The sequence below is a fragment of the Sorex fumeus genome, unplaced genomic scaffold (genome assembly GCF_029834395.1).
Source record: "Sorex fumeus unplaced genomic scaffold, SorFum_2.1 ptg000010l, whole genome shotgun sequence".
NCBI lineage: Eukaryota > Metazoa > Chordata > Mammalia > Eulipotyphla > Soricidae > Sorex > Sorex fumeus.
The window spans coordinates 15,208,361-15,235,551 of NW_026606067.1; the positions used below are offsets into that span (position 1 = coordinate 15,208,361).

Consider the following 27,191-nt stretch of genomic DNA (forward strand, 5'->3'; position numbering starts at 1 on the left):
AATCCTTGTTTTTTTGTTTGACATTAGGAGTGAGTGCATGGTGTATGAAACTAAAGTAGCATTTTTACAACACTGAAAAAAATGATTAGAAGTAAAAAGCCAAGAGGAGATTAAAAAAGAGTATAGAAAGAAATCTTATATTTTGGTAAAGTCACTAATTGAAGTAGCTAAAATCCTGCTGTAACATGACAGCAGTCCAAATTTGTTAACTGAAGAGATGAAGGTATACATATATAATAAAAACATGAACTGTACCTTTTTAGGATTTTTTTATATGAGTTGTGGGCTTGTTCTAGGCTAGACACTTGATTTTGTAAATAAAAGTTCATCCATTGTGTGATTCGTGGCTTGAGGGAAACCATTCTATTTGCTCTTTAATTCTGCTTTTTAGATCGGTAAATGAAAGAAGTGCTGAAAATAAGAACTTTTAATCACTTTGCTGTCTAGAATATGGATACCATTAAGATTTCTGAATGCAGAATATTTTTCTCTGTCTTTGCCAAAATTTCAGGAACATTATTTGTATTTGTGTTTGTGCAGGGCTAGAGCGATAGCACAGCAGTAGGGCGTTTGCCTTGAGCTCAGCCAGTCCGTCCTAGCCGGGTCTGATTCCTCTGCCCGCCCCTCTGGGAGAACCCAGCAAGCTACCAAGAGTATCTCGTCTGCGAGGCATAAGCCTGGCAAGCTACCCGCCAGGAATTCAGTATGCCAAACACAGTAACAACAAGTCTCAAAAAAGTGGAGACGTTACTGGGCCTGCTTGAACAAATCGATGAACAATGGGAGGACAGTGACAGTGACAGTGACAGTGTTTGTGCAATCTGTTGTCAAGAGATATCTGTAGAGGTCAATTTGAATCGTTTTTCGTTAGGTTTGATTTTTTCACCAGAACTATCTACTTCATGTTGTTTTGTCTTTGTATAAATAACAAATGCTCTAAGAACTCAGTGTACATCTTCTATTATCCTTTCAAATAGATTATTGTAACTTTCCATGTATTAATTGTGCAATATATGGACTTCCTTCTGAAAACTAAAGTATGGGAATTGAAGAAAGAAAAAAAGTGACGCTAAAAGAGAGATTTTTGCACAACAAAGGAAACCGTCAACAAAATAAAAGCAATCTGTTTGGGAGAAAATACAAATCAAAAACCAAATAATTCAGAAGATTAAATTTAAAAAAAATTGTAAAATCAGTAGAGAATCTAAGTAATATTTTCTGATATAGCTACACAATCAGACAAAATGTAACTGAAAAGATGTTAAGCAATTTAAAAATGGGGAAATTATAGAAATACCACAATGAAAGAGGTAATGGAATTAAGTGATAATACAGCAAGTAGGGGACTTGTTTTTCATGTTCCTGACCAGGATTTAATCCTGACACACCAGAGCATTCCCCAAACTTTTCTAGAAGTGGAATGTTATTGAAAAAAATTCAAAATTTGATCTTGAGCACTTCAGCTCACCTTAAGGCATTCAAGTGTTTGTACGTAAGCATTTTTGATTTCTAGTATTTATTTTTAACCCTTACACATCTCTGATTATAACTACACATATATTGTATGTGTACATGGTAATTTACATGTGTACATGTAATTCCTTACACTTTACCTAGTCTCTCAACCCTAGCAATCACAAATCTGTTGTCTACATATGAAATTGGTTTTACTTTTTTAGACTTCCTGTTTTTTTTTTCTTTTTGGGTCATACCCTGAGATGCACAGGGGTTCTTCCTGGCTTTGCACTCAGAAATTAGTCCTGGTGGTGCTTGGGGAATCAAATGGAATGTTGGGAATAGAACCCAGGTCGGCCGTGTTCAAATGCCCTACCCTCTGTATGCTCTAGTCCTGACTTCATGTTTTAATTTTCTAAGAAAACACTTTAAAATCTGTGCATTGACATGTTCCCTAAAATGTTTAGTTTTATAAAATATGTAGTGTCATCAAATATGTAGTCTCATATATTACACAATTTATACATTAATTTATGTAATAAGTTAATGATAGTTAACTAATAGAATATATTAATATAATAAAAAATTTAATATATTCCATGGTGATTTTTTTCCTTGTACAGTGTCCATTTTTTAAAATATCTCTTCATATCTAATTTAAAACAATGCAACTTTAAATATTAAGTTTACAAAATTCTTGGAAAAACAAAAAATAATGTTCTAAATAAATTATATGCAAATTACTATAGGCAAGAATTAAAACATGCAGCCATATCTAGTCTAGAGAATTTTAACTATTGCCATTATTTAAATAAAAATCTGTAATTACCTTCCAAGGCACTTTATAAAAAGGATCATTAACTTTGACAAAGTTAGCATGCCTAACTATCTCATTAACATTATTGGTATAGTCTCTTTTTAAATATTGTACTTTGCGATTTCAACAATGCATATGTCCATTAATTTCCATAAAGAAAATGGAAAATTCACAGTCCCTCATCTCTGCAACCTAAGTCAAAGGTGTTTGAATCAGGAGTCAATTGTTCTTCAACCCATTATTTCATGAAGGTTTGAAGGAAGAAAAATTAAGGACAATTGTCCTTGCTCAGAAAAGCTTGTTTTGTTTGATTTAATTTTAATTCAAAATTTAACAGGGGAAGGGAGGCTGGTTGAAGGAACTAAGTGGCAAAACTAACTGGAAACCCAGTAGCTTCAGCTTAGATACATGGAGAAGACTGTGCCCCATGCAGGGAAGTGGGGTGCAGGAAAGAAGCCCAGACACCTGGTAACACACTAGACACTAGCCTCTGCTACTCAGACCAGGAGAGGTGCTAGATGAAGATTGCCACATCGGGCTTCTCCCAGGGAGGTCCGATAAATCTCCACTAAGATCTTTCATAAAAGTGAGCCTAATTTTGGGGTATCATACCCAACTGAAAGTTCAGTTTTGTTGCATGACTGAGGTGGGGAAATGGGTATATTCTGACTCAATGCTATGGAATCTGACTGTTCTTAAGGAGCTTTTATAGATATTCTTCTATAAACGTTTCTTCACTTGCTTTATACCCTTAGGACAAGTTCCACAGCCTTAAAATGGTTATTCTTAATAGCCCTCATCAGTTTTGCTTGTTTTGCTGGGGAGTAGACCTGTGGATCTGTCAGCCTGCCATCTGGGCACAGGAACTCTGCCAGTATGGAAGTCAAACTAAATGTGTTCTTCCTAAATTTAAGATGGGAGGTAGTTGCTTTCGTAAGCAAGAATCCACAAATCCAATGCCCTAAAGATGCATGCAGAAAGCTAAAATAATGAAAAATCATTTTCAGAATCTCTTCAAATTTAACTCTTGTTTCTCATCTGCCTGTGGTGAAATAATCTAGACACATGTAGATGAGCTAGCAACATTTATTTTCCAAGTCTGCTGGATAAAAAATAAAAAGGTGTGACTTTAACTGGCTCAGGGTTAATGAACAGTCTCCAAACTTGATCGATACACCAATTTCTAGCATGGCTGAGCTAAAGTCCTTTTCATAAAAATAAGCTTGTATTCCAAAAAAAATCTATATTTGTAGACTAGAAAACTTTAGCAAGTCTCAACAATTACTTATGACAAATAACTCTAAATTTTCAACATTTTTATTTGTGGATTTTATATAAACAATAATTGAACTGGATTATTTGTGTACTGTTACCAGTAATAAAGACCTCATTTTACCACACAATGCTTTAGAAAATCTTGCTATTTCTAAATGGCAAAATACAATTAATATTGGCATATATTATTTATATATATATGTAAACACACATTTTACAATTGGAGCAAGAAAATTCCATATAGTATTTATTCTAACTCCCCATTTTATACACACATTTTTCTCATGCTCTGTAACATACTCCAAAATAATTTCGATTATATTGAGTTTATTGTTCTTAAATCATCCTCATGATCACCTTTGTGCATCCATGTGTTGTGATATATTGACTTGGTCTGTCTGCTGAAATATGACTGAATTTATTCAGCTGGATAGCAGAATGCCTGTAACAGTATATTTACAGCTCATTTATTTCTGTGCTATCTTTGTTTATGATTGGCAGGTCCATGGCCATATATACAAAAGTAAATCAGAAGCCTCTCAAGTCTCCTGCCCAAGAACATAAAAGTATAAAATGCTTGGTGTTTGACCTACTTTTTTCACTGTAACTTTGGTGAGATTCATTGTCAAATTTAAATTCAAATTTAAACCTGCAGATAGAACAATTTTTTGTTAATATATACAAACATTTCAGCAGTGATGACAATAAAAAGGAAAAAGAAAGACATTTTATAGTCATATGGAATAAAATTGGGAACAAACAAGGTGAATTTGCAGAAGTTTTTGAATCAGTCAGACTGTAGGGCGGGGGTCACTTTTAGGCTGTGTAAAGTCCTCAGTGATCAGACCATCTCAATTCCAGCCACTTTATTTCCACCAAAGGGAGAGACAAAGCAATGTAAAGATTCCCCTAACCAAAATCTTTAGGAGGATTTGCTTTTTCTAATTTACTTGTTTGTTGTTTGGTTTAGGGGAAACATCCAATTCTGTTACTCCTGGTTCTGCACTCCTGCTGTCCTCGGGGATCATATGGCATACTGGGGATCAAACCACATGTCAGCCACATGTAAGGCAAGAATTTACCCACTGCACAATTTCTCCAGCTCCAAGAATTGCTATTAGTTAATTTGCAATGCATTTTATGGTCTTGGATATAGTTCAGATTGCTTGAGACCATAGTTCAATCCCTGACATTGCACTGATCCCCAGATACTGGAAGAGTATCCCTAAACAGAAAGCTGGAAATAGCCCTCCAGCCCCACCAAATATCTATCTATCTATCTATCTATCTATCTATCTATCTGTCTATCTATCTATCAGCCAGAATGTTTAAAATGTTCATATTACAAAAAAATATGCTTTGTTACTTTAATCACGGTCACGGTCCTCCCATTGTTCATTGATTTGCTCGAACGGGTCCAGTAACATCTCCATCATGAGACTTGTTGTTACTGTGTTTGGCATATCGAATACATCACGGGTAGCTTGCCAGGCTCTGCCGTGCGGGTGAGATACTCTCGGTAGCTTGCTGAGCTCTCCGAGAGGGACAGAGGAACCGAACTCCGGTCGGCCATGTTGGCCGCTTGTAAGGCAAACGCCCTACCGCTGTTCTATCGCTTTAGCTCTGTTACTTTAATATATGTTTAAAAGTAAATTTGTTACTGTATTGCAAAGAGTTCATCTACTACTTGAACCTGCTTTTATACTGGGATCCATTCTAGGAAACAGGTGAGCAGCTTATTCAAACACTTCCACCAACCACTCTGCAATTTAAACAAATAAACAACAGACACACATGTGTAGAATAACTCTGGTTTGTCCTTTATCCTCTGCTGCAAGGACTAGGTTTATTGGGTTACACCCTTCACAGTTCTCCCAAGGAGCTCCCATTCTTCTACGTTTATCTTTAACATCTCTTTGCTCTGCTTCTCCTGTTTGTGCATTACTATTATCCCCAAATCAGACCCTATTATGACTTGTACTGTCAGATTCTTCTAAAGACTCTGAATTTTGTATTTGTGAAATATTGCTTTTCTCTTTCCCTTATGTCCTTTGCAGTTTATTTTACAGCAATTTCCTTTTTCTATAGACACAGGATTACAGTTAATGCTGTTTTTGTAACTTGGGAGTTAATCAACTCCAAATAACATTTACTCTTAGGCATCTATCATAACTTGACTTAAGCCTCAGTTGACCTTAATCCTAGCACCCCCAAAATAGGATCCCAACTAGATGGCCCCAGGGCAAAGTATAAGCTACCCTGGGGTCGAAAAGAGACAGGACAAGTGCCATAAAACTTATAATAAGCTAAGAGCATGTTAGTGGACAAATTCTGTCATGACCCAAAGAGAAGTGATTGCAAGGGTTAGAAAGGACTAAACTGGCTTGAGAACTGTACTCTAGGATCTATGGTGAGATGTCCCCAGGAGAGACATCCTATAAGATTAATGTATCTCTTACTGTGTCCATACAAAAATGACTAGTAAGATTACTAAGAAGTAAGTAAATATAAGATGATTATTTATGGTCTAAGGAAAAAAGAAGTTTCTCCTTAGATAAAATTCTACCCTTGAGCAAATTTCTTAGCAGGAGATCTTTGTCTTAGAAGAGCTACCCCAGAAGGAAGGGAAGGGTTTACTTATGTTGATTGTGCTATCAGACCTAGGCGTAGTTGCTACTCTCAATACTTTGAGGTTGGGCTCTATACAAGGCTTTGAAACTGGGCACAGGGAGAGTAGCCTGGGGGAAAGTAGGAGACAGAAATGAGTGGAGTGTGAGACTGGAATGGGGTGCTCAGTGAGACTAGAACAGGTGAGCTGGGAGGATGGAACAAATGGAAACTGATCACTAGGCAGCCTGGTGTCCCTGTTCCTTCCTTCGTGTGTCTGTTGGCAATGGCTGGAGGCCTGGGTGGGAAAGGAGCTCATGGATATCAAACACATTTGGTGAGAGAGAGCCCACTGCCACAACACTCTTTCATTTGTTGTGTGCTAATGTAGCCCAGTGGTGTCTACTTTCTCTAGGAACACGAAGAGCATCAAACCATTCCTTCAGGGTCGTGATGAAGAAGTCCGACCATCTCATAGGTGGGCTGCCAGGTGATCTTTTGATGTTTCGTGGAATCCATTTGGTAACGGCTCTAGTCCAGTGGTCATCTCCAAATCCCATTATGTGTCTTGCCATTGCTCCTTATATACTTCATATAATAAAGACATTGCTCCTTGTATACTTTTCACTGTATCACTGTCATCCTGTTGTTCATCGATTTCCTTGAGCAGGCACCAGTAATGTCTCCTTCGTCCTATCCCTGAGATTTTAGAAAGTACCACATTTGAGGCTCTTTCAGGGTCACGAGAATGAGACCCATCTTTCTTGCTGGTTTGTGGCATACTGAATACACCACGGGGAGTTTGCCAGACTCTGCCGTGTGAGCAGGATACTTTTGGTAGCCTGCCAGGTTCTCCAGAGTAAGATTTAGATAATAAGTATATACATGTATATATAAGTATATATATATATAAGTAGATACATGTATATATAAGTATATATATGTATAAGTATATACATGTATAAATATATGTATATTAAGTTGTATATTAAGTATATATATAAGTATATATGTACACATATATATCACTGTCACTATCCTCCAATTATTTATCAATTTTCTTGAGCAGGCCTAGTAACATCTACATTGTGACAACTGTTACTGTGTTTGGCATATTGAGTACGTCACGGGTAGCTTGCCAGGCTTTGCAGGCGAGATACTCTCGGTAGCTTGCCAGGCTCTCCGAGAGGGGTGGAGGAATCGAACACGGGTTAGCCGCTTGAAAGGCAAACGCCCTACCCGCTGTGCTATCGCTCAGCCCTATATGTATATATGTATATATGTATGCATATGCCTTTTCTTTTCATTCTCACAAGAGAGACATATCATTTTCATAACCCAGTATACAACTCTAAAGCATCAAACATAATACAGAGAAGCTCAGGTGAAGGCTTGGAGATCAGACTATATGCACAGAGGCCTGAGTTTGATTCCTATACTGCAAGAACAGCACATCCAGGACAGTCCAGGAAGCCCCACAGCTCTGCTGGACCAACAATCACAGCAAGTGGAACTTGGGCCATGTGAATCCTCCTTGGAAGCCAATAAAGAAAAAAATGCAAAAATTTTTTCGTAAACGAAAAGGGGAAGAATTTGAATGTCTGTTCTTCAATACAAATTATATTAACTTGCAATCACTCCATAACCAATAAAATAGTCTATTAAGAAAATTAGTAAAATAAATGTACCCATGTACCTAGTTTTTTTAATGATGCAGATATTACTCTAAGTAAATAAGTGGATTAAAATAATTTTTAAAAAATATGGAATGCTTATAAATCAGTAGCATTGTCATAATTAAAACTATGCTCAAAATATTACTAAACAGACTCTTTGAACATATTTGACCTCACTTTTCCAATTAATGTATGACAGATAATGTCTATGACATAAGAATTTCTGAAGGCAGCTAATAGTAAAAAGTTCTGACAAATTCTGTCTTAGTCATTACAAAAACTTAAATATTTCAGTATCCTAATATTATTACTGAAAAAAATCACTTAATTGGGACACACTGTACAATGTATTATGCTCAGAACAACTAGGTTACAGATGCATACTGTGTAGATAAGATTTATTTTAAAAGGCACATATGCTGCCCAAGCCCATCTTTGTGCCCATGTGACTGAAAACATGTGGTGCCAAAGCACATGTGGCGACTGCGTCTCCCCTCTTGAGATGTGGACTTTCTTAACTGTGCCGGTATGTGTGTAGGGGCTTTTACTCTGCTTTCGGGGAAGCCACACTCTCCCTTGAATGCATTACTCTCCACTCTACTCTCATTTTCCTTCCCTCCTTACCCGTCCTATAAACCTCCAAATAAAATCTGCTTTACTTTAAAAAAAAAAGAGAGAGATTTAAAGAATATTCTAAGCATTCATAACTACTGCTCTTGAAAGGTCACAAGTGAAAGAAACATTTATTATCCAAATTTACTAATTTAAGTATTGACCTTATATAGTAAGTAAAAGATGCAACCAAATTCACTATTTCGTGTTACTAACAGGCCAATGCGACTCAAATAAAACATATTTTCTGATGATCACAAAGTAATCACAACAATGTTATTTTCAAGTTCTCTGAATTTTCATTTTAAGTTCTCTTTCATTTCTGTCAATGTATACAAATACAGAATACTTTGTAGTGAAATTTACTGATAGTTTTGTTTTTATAGTTTAAGTTGACAAATTATTCTTTCAAAAAAAAAACACTTTCAGTTCAATGAGTTAATTACATAAAATATTTCCCTGTAAAGAGAATGGAAGATAGATTACTAAAATTGTTTGCATGTTATTTTCTTTATATAGATTGATTTGATGGATATTTGGAACAGAAAAAAAATTTACAAGTGGAATATATATATCCTTAGGTAGTGAGTCTAGCTAGTTATTTGACAAGACAAAATGAGGTGGACTTTAAACTGGAGAGATTATTAGTGGGACAGAGACAAGACAATTTTGATCCTATACATACGACCATGTAATATTATAATATCTGATCTTTTCATTTTTATTGGATCTAAATATTAAATGTGAATATAGAATTGTTCTTTTAAATTACAAAAAAAGGTGGTGCATATGAACTTAAAAATCCTTAGTGTAAGTAGAAGTAATTTATCGATTAAAAAAAAAGCAAACCCAAGCACAAAAGTTTGTAAGTCTACAACTATACCTCATGGTGTTTCACTAATAAAAATTTTTTTAAAAAACAAATATTCTTTTCAAGTAGCAACAATGAAGAACTAAGTTAAAAATCTATTTAATTTTCTAATTCATAATAAATTTTGTTAATAAAAATAGATTTTCTGGCTAAAATCTGGTATTACTAAAAATTAATGAACAAAAATTACTCCTGTAGTATAGTGACAGGTTCAATTCAGAACTTTCAAAATCATCAAATTACATAGACAATGAACTAGCTGGAATCAATGTCTAACCCCCCCAGGAAAAACAAAGTCAATTTCTTATCAAGTGACTCTTCAAAATATTATTATGTTAACTAACTCCAAAATGTTTGATAATTTTGTTTAAATTATATTTGCATAAGCTTCTGAATACTGAAACATATTTGCAGAATTTTGACCATAAGTTTTCTCTTGGAAAGGCATTTGATTATTTAACATCAATAAAAGATCCTATACTATATTATTGACAAAAGAATAATATAGAATGGCACTTATATTAGTATACATTTCAGTCAAGTTAATGACTGTCCACTTAGTTTTCTATTGCTAATTATTCTAGAAATAAAAAGCAAGGTTTTTAAAAAATGTGAACATTAAAGTAATTCCTTTAACACACACACCAGTGAAATGTTTAGACACTTATACATTTATTCACTAGTAAAATGTCATAGCACAGCGTTGAAGACTTACTATTAAAAAGTAAATGAAAAAATTATTCACTTGATAGGGTAAAATATAAATTTAAAAATATTGTTTAATTTTACATATCGCACATAATTTAATGTAAAGAATACTTTGAAAGCTCGTACTTCGAAAGCTTGTTTCTTTTTTTATTTACAAAATCTACATGTAATAAATCTCATAAATGGTTGTTCAGTGATGCTCACCTACTAAAATAAATTCTTCATAATTTTATTATGTATTTTACTTTCACATGTCCTGTTAAACATTCTCTGTGGAATTTTATTTCTAATTTAACATTATAACATGGGGGTTTGATCACTTTTAGTTTTAATGTATTTTGATTGGGAGTGCTGGATATTAAACACAGGCACATTATCTACAACCTCATATCATCCCCAACTCCTACATATTTAATAAAGAACATGCAAATATCATTATCTAATAACTATTTTATTTTATTTTTTGGAAATAAACTTTTGCATCTATTAGACTATATATAATTTTTTTAATATGTCAGAATTTTAATTCAAAAATGCAAATTAATTTATTATGAGACTTAGGAACATCCTTCACTTAAAATGTAAAAGTATCGGGGCTGGAGTGATAGCACTATAAGTAGGGCATTTGCCTTGCTCAGGACTGAACCAGGGTGATACCCAGCATCCTACATGGTCCCCAAGCATCGCCAGGAGTAATTCCTGAGTGCGTGAGTCAGCAGTTACCCCTGTGCATCGCCAGATGTGACCCAAAAAGCAGGAAAAAAAAGTATTAAATCAAAATATAAAATAATAACATTAAACCTTACAGCCTTGGTTAGAGCAAACTATTATGACCTCACAAATACTGAATGTAAAATAAAAAGAAAAATATTTATTTCCTTTTTGTTGTGCTTGGGTTTCAGCTATACAATGATTGAGCACCCATGCCTCCTCCAGTGCCCATTCCACACCTAGAATGCTCCCAGCATCCGTCCCAGCCCCCCACAATCCCATCCCACCCCACGCCTGTGGCAGGGCATTCCCTTTTGTTCTCTCTCTCCTTTTGGGTGCTGTGGTTTGCAAAAGAGTCATTGAGTGGCCTTTATATTCGGTCTATAGTCTATTTTCAGCATCCATCTCTCATCCTAGGAGGATCCTCCCACACCGTTTACTGTGTGTTCCCTTCTCTATCTGAGCTGCCTTCTCCCCCAGAATGTGAGGCTGGCCTCCAAGCCCCGGAGTGAACCTCCTGTACTTGTCTCAGTTATTCTTGGGTGTTGGTCTCCCATTTTGTTAATTTATTTTCCCCAGATGAATGCAATCTTTCTATGTCTGTCCCTCTCTTTATAACTCATTTCACTTAGCATGATACTTTCCTTGTAGTACCAATTGTACGTAAATTTCATGATTTCATCTTTTTTAACAACTGCATAGTACTCGATTGTGTAGATCTACCAAAATTTCTTTAACCAGTCATCAGTTGTCTGGCACTCAAGATTTTTCTCCAGATTTTGGTTATTGTGAACAGTGCAGCGATGAACATAGAAGTGCAGGTGTCATTTCAACTGTACTTTTTTGCCTCTCTGGGATATATTCCCAGGAGTGGTATTGCTGGGTCGAATGGGAGCTCAATTTATAATTTTCTGAGAATCGTACATAGATTTTTCCAAAAGGGCTGAACTAGTTGGCATTCCCACCAGCAGTGAAGGAGAGCCCTTTCTCGCCATATCCATGCCAACACCAGTTGCTTTTGTTGTTTTGGATATGGACCAGTCTCTGAGGTGTGAGATATCTCATTATTGTTTTGATCTGCATCTTCCTAATGATTAGTGATGTAGAGCATTTTCTCATGTGCCTTTTAGCCATTTGGATTTCTTCTTTGGGAAAATTTCTGTTCATTTCATCACCCCATTTTTTGATGAGGTTAGATGTTTTCTTCTTGTAGAGTTCAACCAGTGAATTGTATATCATTGATATCAACCTCTTACTAGAGGTAATGGGTAAATATCCTTTCCCATTCTGTAGATTGTCTTTTTACTCTTGTTATTGTATCTTTTGAGGTGCAGAAGCTTCTTAATTTGAGATAGTGCCATTTGTTTATCTCTATTTCCACTTGGTTGGTCAGTGGAGTGTCATCTTTGAAGATACTGTTAGCTTCAATATTGTGGAGGGTCTTCAGTCTTCAGTGTCTTCAGTGTACCTTATGGATTTTGGCATGGTGTTGAGATCTTTAATCCATTTTGATCTGTGTTTTGTGCATGGTATTAAGTCTAGGTCTAAGTCCATTTTTTTTTGCATATGGTTGCCAAATTATGCCAGCACCATTTGTTAAAGAGGCTTGCTCTACTTCACATTACTTGCTCCTTTATCAAAGATTAGATGTTCATACATTTGGGGTCATGTGTATGGATATTCCACCCTGTTCCATTGGTCTGTGGCCCTGCCTTTGTTCCAGTACCATGCTGTTTTAATTATTGCCACTTTGTAGTAGAGTCTGATGTTGGGGAGGATGACGCCTCCCCATGTCTTTTTCCCAAGAATTTTTTTAACTATTTGTGGGTGTTTGTTGTTCCATATGAATTTCAGGAGTGCTTTATCTATTTCTTTGAAGAATTTCATGGGTATCCTTATAGGGATCGTGTTGAATCTGTATAATGCTTTCAGGAGTATTGCCATTTTGACGATGTTAATTCTTCCTCTCCATGAGCAGGTGATATGTTGCCATTTCCTCGTGTCCTCTTTCATTTCATAGAGTAGCATTTTGTAGTTTTCATTATAGAGGCCCTTTACCTCTTTAGTTAGACTGATTCCAAGGTATTTGATTTTCTGGGGCACAATTGGGAATGGGATTATTTTTTCACTCTCGTTATTTGCATTTAGGAAGGCCATGAATTTTGGGGCATTTATTTTATAGCCTGCAACATTACTATACATGTCTATTGTTTCTAGGATTTTCTGGGTAAAGGTTTAGGATTCTCAAGACATAGTACCATATTGTCTGCGAATAGTGAGAGCTTGATTTCTTTCTTTCTTATCTGGATGCCTTTAATGCCTTTTTCTTGCCTGATTGCTATTGCACATACTTCTAGCACTATGTTAAACTAAAGTGGTGATATTGATCATTCTTGCCTTGTCCCTGTTCTTAGAGGAAAGGCCCTTAGTTTTTCCCCATTGAGGATAATGCTTGCCATGGGTTTGTCATAGATGGCTTTGACTATCTTGAGTAAAGTTCCTTCAAAACCCATTTTGGTGAGAGTTTTCATCATAAACAGGTGCTGGATCTTGTCAAAAGCTTTCTCTGCGTCTATTGATGTGATCATATGGTTTTTATCTTTACTTTTGTTGGTATGATGGAATATGTTGATTGATTTTCTAATGTTAAACCATCCTTGCATCTCCGGGATAGATCCCACTTGGTCGTGGTGTATGATCTTTTTGATGAGTTGTTGGATTCTATTTGCTAATATTTTGTTGAGGATCTTCGCATCTGTGTTCATCAGGGATATTGGCTTATAGTTTTGTTTGTTGGTGGTGTCTTTGTTTGCTTTTGGTATTAGGGAGATATGTGCCTCATAGAAGGTATTTGGGAGAGTGCCTGTTTTTTCAATTTCCTGGAAAAGCTTGAGTAGAACTGGCAAAATGTCTTCTTTAAGTGTTTGGAAGAATTCACTAGTAAATCCATCTGGTCCTGGGCTCTTATTTTTGGGAAGACTTTTGATTACCGCTTCAATTTCCTTGATATGAATGGGTCTATTCAGGTGTCCCAAGTCTTCCCGGTTCAAACTTGGGAGATTATAGGAATCCAGGAATTTATCCATTTCTTCTAGGTTCTCTTGTCTCGTGGCATACAGACTCTCAAAGTAGTCTCTGATGATCTTTTGAATTTCATTGGTTTCTGTTGTGATGTTCGCTTTTTCATTTCTGATTCAGTTTATTAGGGTTCTCTCTCTCTTTATCAGTGAGTACTTCTAGTGGTTTATCTATCTTATTTATTTTCTCATAGAACCAGCTCTTGGCTTCATTGACCTTCCGGATTGTTTCTTTGGTTTCCCTGTCATTATTTTCTGCTCTTAGTTTTATTATTTCTTTACTTTGGCCAACTTTGGGTTCCTTTTGTTGGTCTTTTTCTAAAATCTTGAGCTGTTTGGTTAGGTTATCTATGTAGGCCCTTTCTTCTTTACATAGGAATGCTTGAAACACTATAAATTTTCCTCTTAGCATGGCTTTAGCTGAGTCTCATAGATTCCGGTAACTCGTGTCTTCATTCTCGTTTGTTTCCAGGTATCTTTCGATTTAATCTTTGACTTCCTTCCTGACTCATTCATTGTTCAACATTGAGTTGTTTAATCTCCATGTGCTTGATTTGTTTCTCGATGTCTTTGTGTGATTCGCTTCTATATTGAGTGCATCTTGGTCTCAAAAAATTGTTGATACTACTTCTATGTTCCTTATTCTATTGAGGTATGTTTAGTGGCCTAGCACGTGGTCTATTTTGGAAAATGTTCTGTGTTTTCTGGAGATGAATGTGTATTCTTTCTTTTTCGGGTGAAAAGACCAGTATAGGTCTATTAGCCCTATGTCTTCTACTTCTTCCTTCAAAGTCAATGTTTTCTTGTTGTGTTTTGTTCTTGTTGATCTATCCAGAAATGATAAGGTGATGTTGAAGTCTCCGACCACTATTGTGTTCCTAGCAATGTCCTCCTTAAAATCTGTTAGCAGTTGTTTTAAATATTTAGCTGTTCCCTCATTAGGTGCATATACATTTAAGAGTGTGATTTTTTTCTGTTGTGCACATCCCTTGATAAGTACAAAATGGCCTTTGCTGTCCCTTCTAATCTTTTTCAACCTGAAATTGATGTTGTCGGATACTAGTATAGCCACCCCAGCTTTTGTGAGAGAGCTGTTTGCTTGCAGAATTGTTTTCCATCCTTTAACTTTGAGTCTGTGTTTGCTCTGATTGCTCAGATGTGTTTATTGTAGACAACAGAATCTTGGTTTCAGTTTCAGGATCCATTTTGCCACTCTGTGTCTCTTGATTGGTGCATGTAGCCATTGATATTGTGAGAGATTATTGTCATGGGGTTTTGTGCCATCTTGCTGTAGGGGTTGGTTGTGTTTCTAAGTGATTTCCTTATCTTACAGGAGCCCCTTTATTCCTTCTTTCAGATTTGGTTTTGAGTCTATAAAGTTCCTGAGCTGTTGTTTATCTACAAAATGGTGCAAGTTTCTTCGAGTTTGAGTGAGAGTTTAGCTGGATAAAAGATTCTTGTTGAGGTGTTCAATTCATTGAGTGTTTTTACTATATCCCACAATTGTCTTCGGGTTTGGAGGGTTTCCTCTGATAGGTCTGCTGTGAATCTAAGGGGTGATCCTTTGTATGTGATTGCCTTCTTTGACCTTGCTGCTTGCAGTATTGTGTCTCTGTCCACAGCATCCATCATTCTGACTATGATACGCCTTGGAGTGTTGTTATTTGGGTCTCTTTTAGCTGGCACCCTTCTGGCTCCTTGGATCTGTATATCTGCATTCTTTAACTCTGGGAACTTTTCAGCAATGATTTCTTCGACTGTGGCTTTTTCATTGGGGTTGCCTCTCTGTCCTTCTGGCACTCCAATGATTCTAAAGTTGTTCTTGTTGGCGCCATTCCCTAGGTCTCTGATTCTCCTTAGAGGTAATTTGAGTTTATTTCCCATTCTTTGTTGTTCCCTATGCAATTCCTGTTGCTCATCTTCAAGCTCACTGATCCTGTCTTCAGCTGTATTCATCCTACTGCTGAGGGCACCTACTGAGTTTTTAATTTCGTCTACTGAATCCTTTATTTGTGACACTTCTCTTTGTAGCTTTTTTATTTCTGCTCTCATTTCTTCCTGTAATTTCTCAACTATTAGTTCTATTGTTTCTTTCATTTCTTCCTTTAGTTTTCTGGATGGCTCCTTGACCATCCTCTGCATTTCATCTCAGAATGCTTTATTGGAGAGAGCATATTTGTGGATAACCCTGGCTGAGGATTTGAAACTCTTTTCTTTGTCCTCTCCTTGTAGTGGAGATTTGCGTTGTTTCTTCATGTTGTTTTGGTTGCCTAGTGGTGAAACCCTGGAATTCACTATCACTGTTCCCTCTTATCATGGGAAAGTATTCTGGATAGGGTTGGTTGATGGTGGTCACGCTTCTCCCTTTCTAGAGTCTGACCTTTCTCTCAGACATTATTCTTTGGCTTGTGATGGACATCTAGTGAAGCGTTGTAGGAGGTACTCTTTTAATATCGGGCTTAGCTTCTTGCATACTGGTATTTTGTTAGATTTGGAGTACACAGTGGATAATTGCTGTATTTGATGTGGCCAGGAATTTTTCCACAGGATTAGGTGATAAAGGCTGTGATGAAAGTTCACAGTACTGGGAGTAGGGAATAAAACTTCAGCTGCTGTTGGCTGCTGGCCCTGGAGAAGGCCACACCCTCTTTTGGGGAGGCCAAAACCTACTTTTGAGCAGGCCATGCCTCTCCAGTGATGGCCACGCCCCCATCCCTTTCAGATGCTATCGGTGAGGGGCAGCGACTAGTTGTGCTGGCACTCGAGGTGGAAGTGGAGATGAGTGCTCTTGGGTCCCTGCTGTGGCTGGCTTTCTCCATTTTTTTCTCCATTTTTTTTTAAGAAAGTAAAACAGTACAAACATTGGCAAAGGTACCAGAAAACATTGATACTATTGTTCGATATTCAGATGTTTCAGTATTATTTATAACATTTCAAAATTAAAAAATTAAGTAACCATCATTTACATATTGATCGTTAGTATTACTTTCTTCTTAAGGAAAATTCAAACTAAGATAAAACTTGTACCTACACATCCAGCATATGTCACTCTATTATTTATGCTCTGTTGTTAAAGCTTTCAAATTTTCAGTGCTTTGATCAACTATTTTTTGCCAGCTCTACCCTTTAAATATCAATAATTCCACTTACTAATATTGTGGGTTCAAACTACTCTAATTATGAAGAGTGCAAGAAAATTTTCCACTGCTCACTGTGTTCCATTAAACACATGTACAACAAATATCACATTCTTTTAAATGAAAGAAGCATCTAATTCATCAATTATCATACCAGATATATCTCTAATTACTTAACATAGCTTGAGTGCAGAGTTCATAGGCAGTACTAGTTCTTAAAAATCAAACTTAAAGATGTGAGAAATCACCTCCACTTTTGCTGCCCTGAATGTGTTGTGATGATAGTTTTTCTAAGTAGAAAAGATCACCTTCTGTGTTCACATTTTCCTGTATAGATTTTTGATGTTGTGAGTCTACTGGAGATTGGAGATTATTCCTGGGGTGTACACTAGTTTCAGCTATAAGCAAGCAAAGATGCCAATCTAAAGAATGCCCGGACATAAATATTAAGAAACTTTGTTCTACTTTGTTGTTGTTTTGTTTTGGGGCGACACCCAAAAGTACCCAGGAATTACCCAGAAGTATTCAGGAATTACTCCTGGCTCTGCCATCAGGGATAACGCCTAGTGGGCTCTGAGTTACCGCATCATATACTGGCAATGGAACAAGGGAAAATCACATGCAAGGTGAAAACCGTATCCATTATAGTATCATTCTGTTTCAAGAACCATAGTTCTAAACTAGAGTAGATTTATGATATCTTACATGAAATGTATTCTGTTATTTCAGCTGCTAATATAAACAGATTAAGTAATGCTGAAGACATTTTTTAAATCTTCATTTTCACATAAAACTGATGTTTATATAACAGCTAACAGCAAAAAAAAAAAGTTCAGATAGACAAAATATTTAACTTACCTGTATTATTTATAAGAAAATAGTATTAATAATTTAGACAAAATTATCCTTGTTTCCCTGGTAAATCTTCAAAAATCTAATGCCATTAGATTGATATTTAGGACTTACCATGGATAATAAGAGCAGATCTGTGATAATTATGTTTAGAACACTGGATCTAAATCCTCAGTAATGCATGGTCTTTAGAATAGATAACTAATAACTTCTTCAGTTCTAAGTTTGAATTTTAAATACATAATCTAGAAGAAGAAAAATATTATGAAATCAAGAAACAAGGGTCTAAAGAATTGACAATTAATTAGGTCATATTTTTGATCAGGGGAAGAAGGTAAATCTTTACTGACAAAAGAGCTCCCACTTTTCTGTAGATGCAGAAGTCCTGTAAAATTGATGTCATTCTTTTTCAGCTTTTAAATGTATTTTTGAGGTAAGGAATATATTGAGTTCAGATCATTTCTGTCAGAACACTGTTTCAAAAAATGAGTGAATGTTGTATTCTCAGCTCTGCCACTGCGTCTAAAGCTTGTTATAAAACCAAGTTTGCCCAGTTCTGTCATTTAAATGTTGTCATTAGGTTGTGATAGATGGAAAAGAATTTCCAAAATGTTCAGCTCCCTTTTAGTTGTTTTTTCCCTCAGAATAGTGTTCTATTTATCCCACATCAATATACTTGGGAATTTCTGTATAAATAATCTGTTGTACTTAGTAACTGCAAACGTGCCCCTCTCCAGTGCCAGTCAGTTTAAATGAAAGGCAACGTTAATATTCTGTAACTACAATGCACACATTATTTGTGGAACTTGATGGCAGTATAACATTATTTCTATGTGGATGATGAAGCACATCTGGCTTATACATCTTAAGCTGTAGTATTTTACCTGTATAGATTGCAATGTGATTTTCTAAGACAAACTTTCTGGTCAGATTCTAGACTAAACCTTGTCAACAATTTAGAGACTATATTGAAAACTATCGTAAGGAGGTAATAAATGCAAAAGAAACCAATCTTAGATTCAGATAAGAGTGATGCTATAATGAGACTTTTTACAGTGCGTATGTGAAAAATTGTATCACACTTGTAAGACTCTGGATTTTGCTCAGATACAGCAAAAAATATAAAGAAGGAAGGAAAAATACAAAATAATACTAAAATACAAAGAAGGAAGTAAACTTATTGTGAATAATGCTATTATTATTATTATTATTATTATTATATACTCTTGATAATTTACTTCTAATGCAATTCATATCAATGGTTGTTATAGAAGTCAATTCAGCTAGGATTCTTGACTTCTATTTGTTATACACTCTGTAGTAATGCAATGAGTATATAATTAATAAAATATGCACATTCAGAGCATCTTAATCTCTGGAAAATGAGAGGGAGAAAAAAATTCTTAAGAAACTTAAAAATAATAATATTAACAAAGGCTGAAAAAAACCATTCAAGGCAGTTAACACTTTAAATTCCAATTGTGCATGAATATCCACATAGGGTTTTATCGTGTTAGAGAAACAAATGCTTGGATTAAATGATGGCTAAGGAAGAGAGGAGGCTACTGAGTTCAACTACCTAGTCCACAGTGTTTAAAGAAGAGGAATGAGAACACAGTGAGCACTATAGGGAAAGCAGCTGAGACAAATGGAAGACATGAGGCAGATATGACAATTTTAACAGGATTTATTGAGACCTGTTAATTTAGTTTTTTCTGTCTTAAATTCCTTTACTTGAGTACAAATATCAGAAGTATGCAAAGAAATCAATGTTTGGACCAAGATGGTTTCTACCTTTTGGACAATGTCATCTGCATTTCCCCTCAAAATACAATGAGTTAAAAGGAATGACTGAAATAGAAGGACTATATTATTGAATAATCATTATCATTAATTACATTTTTTCATATAAGTGGAGAAGACTATGTTTCTTACTTTAGAAAGTGTTTTAGCATTTCACTTTATCATCTAACATAATATAAACAGGGATTTAGACCAAAATATCTTCAAATATTCATATTTACATAAATACATATATAGCAATTACCTTTTGGCTATTAATAATTTTATCTAATTTTCTTTTGCTTTATTAGTAAGTTAATTTGGGTAAGTAGGACTTGTAAATAAAACAGAAACAGGTAGAGGTGACACAAGGCGGCACCATTATTCTAACTAAAGTAAATGTTTACAAATTAAAAAAAATCAATCTTGCTTTCCGATTTGCTCATAAAAAATTAAAGGTAAAATGTATGGGAATCTCATATAACTCAATATTCAACAAAGAAATGGAAAAATGGAAAAATAAAATTATCAGCACACTTTAAAGATCTCTTTGATCTCAATTCTATGTTTTCAGGAAACTAACATGATGCTTTCAGGTTTTTCTTTGATTTTGTTGCACGTGTGCTTATGTTCCCCTACTCATATTGATAACATATAGTACTTATGATCCCCAGATAAAATTCCATAGTTAAACAAAATGTTTAAGTTTAATCACATGCTCACATATTCTATAGGGTTTTTTTTCATTATGAACATCTCTCATAATTTCCAACAAGTCCTCAAAACATTTATAGACAGTTTTAGATTATTCTCACTTCTAATTTTGGACATACTCAGCATTTTGAATAGGCACCTGTTAAGGATAAACACCTCAAGACCTACAGGGTTCATGGTCTTGAAAGGGCCACTCAAAACATGCACTTTTCTTCATGCTCCAACAATTTTTTTTAAGTTCTTTGAAAAGTTTACTGTTATCCTGGGAGCAAAGAAATAGCTTTGGTTACCTTTTAAAGAGTTATCAGCTAAGATTACAGTGTTCCCGTTCATCAATTTGCTTTTCCACAGTGATCCCTGACTTGAAATTTTCAGGCTGTCTTGAAGGTCAAGTAACAAAATAGCACTATTCATTATAGGGAACATCACTCCTGCCCTTTTGCTAGGAGGACCCTGCTGTGCCCTAGGTGTGACAGCCAAACGAGGGCCAGGAAAGCTCCATCTGCGCCTGACCTTTGTAGGCTTCATTTCAGGAGAAGCAAAGATTAATGGAGAGAAATTCCTCTTTTGAAAATACCTTGTTAAAATTTCACAACTCAAAAAGGGTATCCAAATATTGGATCTCTTAAAACAAACTCAGTTTTATCTAATATAAAGAAATTGCACATTCATTACAGACCAGAATGGTTAAAAACTGAACAACCCTTGTGTGTGTGTGTGTATGTGTGTGTGTGTGTATGTGTGAGCGTAAGCATGCATGTGCAAACATTGTCTAATCATGCTCTTTTATAGCTTATTTTTAAGACAACTCAAGGACTTCAGTAAGCATGGATTCAAGGGTGAAAACCCTCTACTTCCTTTTATGGAAAGGATTGCTTGCGTTGTACACCTTTTGGGGAACAATTATTATGAAGGCCTCCACTCACAATTCTTCTCTTTTCCTGGTTCACTAAGGTGAACTTTGGTGTTCATACTACAGCATCAAATCTGACCTTGAGGAAGGATCTGACCTGAACTGGTATCACTAAACTAAACTGATATATGAACAAAAGTAATTTCATTCTGTATGAATAATTATCTCTTTTGACTTTGAGTATCTCAGCACAGTATCCTATACCATCTAAGTTATGATTTGGGTTATCTCATGCTTTAACATAGAAAATAGAAGTATCTTGCATTCAATAGAAAAAAAGATCTACTTACAGCTTGTATGAATTTGGAATTACATAAAAACAACTAAAAGTTCACAGTTTCAAGAATAAGCCCATAAAATAAAATTAGTCATGATTCTTCCATCAATTTTCAAATGATTCATTTGTGTAGAAATTTTTTGTGCAATATTCAAAATGAAAAAATGGTGGATATTCATTAATTTAATTAATAAAAGCATTTCATTTAATGTTCGGCTTTGATTTCTTTAAATTCATATCATATCTTGTCATCAATTCTAAAGCTTTCTTTCTTGTTTTTATTTTTATTAGTTTTCTCTTTAGTCTTTTGATTAAGAAATAAAATTTAGTTGGGTACAGTTTCCAAATATCTTTCATCTGGTTTCTAGGTTAAGCATGTGTTTCCCTCTGTTGCTATTCTTTAGTCTACTGATAACTCAGAATTATCTAACAGTATTTGAGGGTAAGATATTTCAATTGAATGGTTCTTTATATTTTCCTCAAAGGAAACCAGACATTCTTAAAAATTAGAAAGGCTAGCCTTTCCTCTTGCTCTGCACAAAATCTTTTCTGAAATTCCAGGACGTTGAAACCAATATCAAAAACATTCTCAAATGGCATTATGCATTTTAAAAGGGATTTTCCCCCACATTATAACCATTTATTCTCCTGAGAATCTAAAAATTGATCCCAAGATAGTTTAAATATTCAAGTTATTAGGTACATAACATTTTTGAAGGATAATACTAAAATATTATCATAACTGATCTTTGTTGATAATTTAAAATTAATTTAATGGGAAAATAGCTCAGCATGCAGTGTATACCTGAAACCTAAAGTTTGATTCCCTAGTCCTAGGTGAAAAATCAGGCTATGTATTGAGCATTATTCCTCAGGTTTCATAACTACTTGAGATGTCACACATACAAAGAATCAATGAATAAATCAGAATTTATTTGTTGGCTCATTTTTTTCTTATATAAATTCAAAACAGGTAACCACCAATATTGGAAAATATAATAAAAATTTTTATGTGGATGTGGAAAACTAGATTAATGACAACACTTGTTTCTGTTAATTTAACATCCAATTTTTCAAGTTTGTCCATTGTAGGAGTTGAAAGGATAGAATCTACCATATAAAAGCCATGTAATAATGAGATAAGTGCATGCAGATATGTAAATTAGAAAAAATAAAGAACTGTAATTGAAATTCAAATGTCTATAGTGCAGAAATAAAACAATTATCTAGAAAATCAGAAAATTATAAAGATATATTACCTAGCAAGTGTAATTGCAATGGAAAAAATCGTGATAAGGTACTACAGAATTTTTTTCATAGTGAAGAAATCAACTTGTCTAGTTTACATATTCATAATTCCAATGTCAGTACTTTTACCTGAAGACATTTTTATCCTTTTTTTAAAAAAAAAATAACAGCCTTCTGTAATAAACAAACCTCATTTTCTTGGGTTAAGAGATAGTAGGGTGAGTAGGATTCAAGAGAACCTAGGTTAGACCCCTGAACCACAGAATCTCCTGAGTATTGCCACATGTGGTCCTGGAGATTCACTCAAGTATCATCTAGATATCTTGGTATCCCAACACTGTATTTTTGGGCCCTAGCACTGAACTACTTTCTCAATGACCAAATTTCACGAAGAGTGGTATTCAAGTCCCCAGTTATCACAACTTTGGAGCTCCCACCCCCTCAAATGAGTATACTTGTCTTCTTGCTCCTAAATAACTGATAAAAATATGCATTTTAAAATTGCATTTATTTCATTCTTTCCTTTTAGGAATAACTAAAAAGTAAATAAAAATATGAGAAGCAAAACTCAAAAAAAACAGAATCTTTAAAGACTACCAGCTAGCCAAAACTCTGAATGCCAAGAAGCTGAAGGACTTATTTACAAAAGTTCTGAGGTCAAATGATGAGTGCAGAAAAGTACATATCGGCATATATGTATATCTATATGTCTATATAGCTTTAGATAGTTTATTTTATTAAGTAATGTATCTCACATATGTGGCAAATTATTCTTCATCTTCAGCAATGAAAATAAATACAAGGACTGGTGTATAGAATTTGCTAGGTTGGTAGCTAGTTAGGCAAGGAAAAATTAAACAAGAAGATCGTCAAGTGCCTAGATAAGAAATTTTTGTTTTCAGCAAGATGGGGAGAGACTGCTAGAAATGTCCTATGATGCTTATCTTGGCCAGATAGGGAGATCTCATTTGTTTCCAAATATCCCTAACATGTGAAGGGAATACTGGTAGTCAGTAATGAGTCAGAATTACCCTATACAAAGAGTTCTCATTCAGTTAAAAAAAAAAGATAATTTAAAATAAATAGTAACAAATCTATACAAATAAAATTAAATGTTAAAAAAATTGGCTTAAGAGAGAGTACAGCAGGTAAGGTGCTTGCAATGTACATGTTGACCTCGGTTCAGTTCCCAGAATCCCTTATGGTCCCCAAGCACTGACATGAGTAATCCCTGTTGCAGATAGGAGTAAACCCTGAACATTGCTGGTTGTGTTACAAAAGCTAAAAAAAAGTATAAATAAATCAAATTCCCCAATAGAAATAGCTTCACCACAAAATTCTGCTATATTTCTGCTAAAAATCTGCACCTAAATAACATGATTTATCAAAAAACTATTTAAACAATCTTATTAATGAGTTTGGAGTATTGAACAGAGGGAAAAAATGTAAGAGGTAATTATTCATAGCAAAATAAAATAAGCTATTAAACATGAGAAAAAAATGAAAATTTAAAGTCTCGGCAATAAAGGCTAAACTAAAAACATTATATAGATATTTCTGAAATAATAGAGGAAAAGTAGGAGACAATACTAAATAAAAGAACAAAATGAGGTGTGGACAAACACAAAAACTAACAAGGTACAGAAAAATTTTAAATAATTTACATATTTTTCAAACAGGAACTCATAAACTATTGCTTACTATCTCTTAATTAGTAGAGCTGAAACAAGGAAACAAAGAAGAAACATTTTGAATTAAAGCACAGACTTAGCAACACTAAAAACATGAGATATAAAATATTTAATCACAGTGCTCGCTTCGGCAGCACATATACTAAAATTGAAACGATACAGAGAAGATTAGCATCGCCCCTGTGCAAGGATGACACGCAAATTCGTGAAACGTTCCATATTAAAAATATAATAAAATAAAATACAATCACAGAACGTTGAAATGTGCCTGCCACTGTTGGGGATGGGGTTGGGACGTTGGGGGTGAGCATGGGGTTACTGGTAGAGGGTAGTTGACACTGGTAGTAGGATTGGTGTCAGAATATTCTGTGCCTATAATCCAACTTTGTAAGTCAGTTATTTAATAAATATTAAAAAAAAAAACAAAACAAAGAAACTGGGACCGGAACTATAGTACAGCAGGTAACTTATGTATGTATGTATGTAACTATACATACAGCAGTATGTAGCTGAGCAGAATTCAACCCTCAGAATCCCATATAGTCTCCTCTGTACTGCCAGCAGTAACCCCTGAGCTCTACCAAAACACAAAACAAACAAAAATTTTAAAAATTATTTCAGAGAACCAGAGAGAGTACAGGGGTTAGGGCAGTTACCACGCATGTGGTTTAGCCTATTTGGTCCCTGCCACCACACCACCACAGTGACTCCTGAGCACAAGCATCGCTTGGTGTGATTCCCAAATTACCAAAATCAATTAGTTAAAGAAAATCTTTGCAAACAAAAAAAGCACTTGAGTTTACTTCTTTAAAGAAATCCCCAGATCTTAGACAAAGGTTAAATTAGCCAGCCCCTACCCCAAGAAAAAAAAGGAAAAGAAAAGAAAAGAAAAGAAAAGAAAAAAAAACCCTTGGCAGGATAGACAAGTATCAAATTGCATGTGCACAAATACACATACACCACACACACACACACACACACACACACACACACACACACACACTCACTTTGGAAACCAGCAAATAAAGAGACTGATTTCACGTCCCTTCCTGTCTTTCCCTTTGTTATTGCTGGGATGGAGGGGTGTGATGGGGTATCATATAGGCTTACATGTGTCTTTTATGGTTGGCTTAGAAGGGCAGAGTTGCCCATCTGGTTGAATATTAGGCCTGTGCTCGCCTGAGGTTACACATAGCTCACATATACATGTAGTGCTCTTGAGGCTGCAACTCCTGCTGTGACAGAAGTCCAGACACAAGAGAGGCGGTGACTGTCCCCAATACATAGGGTAGCTTAGAGGATAGAAATCACTGTCTCATTCTTTAACCACAGGATTTGAAATATTTTATTTTTCTTTTTTGTCTCACTGAATCATCATTAATTCCCAGGATTTATTTAAACTTTAAGGTTAAAAGGAAAAAAAAGACTAACTTCAACCTCTCCGCAGCAGTGCTTAATGTTAAAATGATTATAAAAAACTGGCAATACAATCTTGAAGGAAATAAAGTATTATCTGTGGTGGAGCAATAATACAGTAAGTAGGGTGTTTGCCTTGTATGTGGCTGACCTGGGTTCAACCCTTGGCATCCCATACGGTCCCCCAAGCACTGTCAGGAGTAATTTCTGAATGTAGAGCCAAGAGTAACCCGTGAGCATCATTGCTGGGTGTGACAAAGAAAGAAAGAAAGAAAGAAAGAAAGAAAGAAAGAAGGAAGGAAGGAAGGAAGGAAGGAAGGAAGGAAGGAAGGAAGGAAGGAAGGAAGGAAGGAAGGAAGGAAAAAAGGAAGGAAGGAAGGAAGGAAGGAAGGAAGAAAGAAAGAAAGAAAGAAAGAAAGAAAGAAAGAAAGAAAGAAAGAAAGAGGACCTAATTTATAAGAGACCAAACTACCATTCAAACATAATTGACACACAGGGCAGGTAGCAATCTTTTGAACTTACAAGAAACCACGGTTTCCAGTGTGTTCATTTGAAGAAATTCTCAGAGAATATCTATCACACACACACACACACACACACACATACACTACACATACACTACACATACACGTACACACAAAATGATAAATGAATAGTAAAGACAAATTAAATGTAAATATTTTTATTGGTCAGGATTTAAAGAAAACGGGAACTACCATGGCTACTGGACACAATGCAACTATTACAAGAAGAGACAATGAAGAAAAATAAAGATGTGAGAAACTCTAAGAGTGCTATTTCCAATATTTAAAGGCTGATTTAAAACATTATTCAAAGCATATAAATTAATATTAAAGGAATAATTTTAAATCATAACAATAATAACAATTTTTTATGAAACAGAAAGTAAAGAGATTGCATAATGAACAGCCAGAAAAGGAAAAATATAATCACTTTTCATTATGCAACTTACTTTATCAATTGAATTTTAAGCTACATATCATTCATACTCATTGAAAGGCAAAGAGAAAAAGCAAATGAACATAGATAAATTAATGTAATAAATAGTACTAATATGTTATGAAAGATAGTGTATGATGACAGAATTTCTACAGAGTCCAATCAGTCTTAGGAATTCCCAGTACCAAGGATCGATATATTACTTCCAAAATTCATGTGCAAGAAACAATCTATATGCCTTTCAAAATATAACATAGAAATATTGAAAGTAAGCTTGAAGCTGCTCTATTAATACAGACTGAAAACCAACTAAGAAATGCTTTCAAAGTCCCTGAAGTAGTGGAAATAAACATTAATATTTACTTTAATTATCTCTGTACTTAACTATTTGA

The 27,191-nt window shown here is 35.0% G+C and overlaps 1 non-coding gene across 1 annotated transcript; it reads left to right on the plus strand.

Annotated features, from left to right (window-relative positions):
• Positions 1-24,541: 24,541 nt before the first annotated feature.
• Positions 24,542-24,648, plus strand: LOC130020225 (U6 spliceosomal RNA). Its single transcript, XR_008791980.1, has one exon. It is a non-coding gene; the product is annotated as a U6 spliceosomal RNA (small nuclear RNA).
• The last annotated feature ends 2,543 nt before the right edge of the window (positions 24,649-27,191 follow it).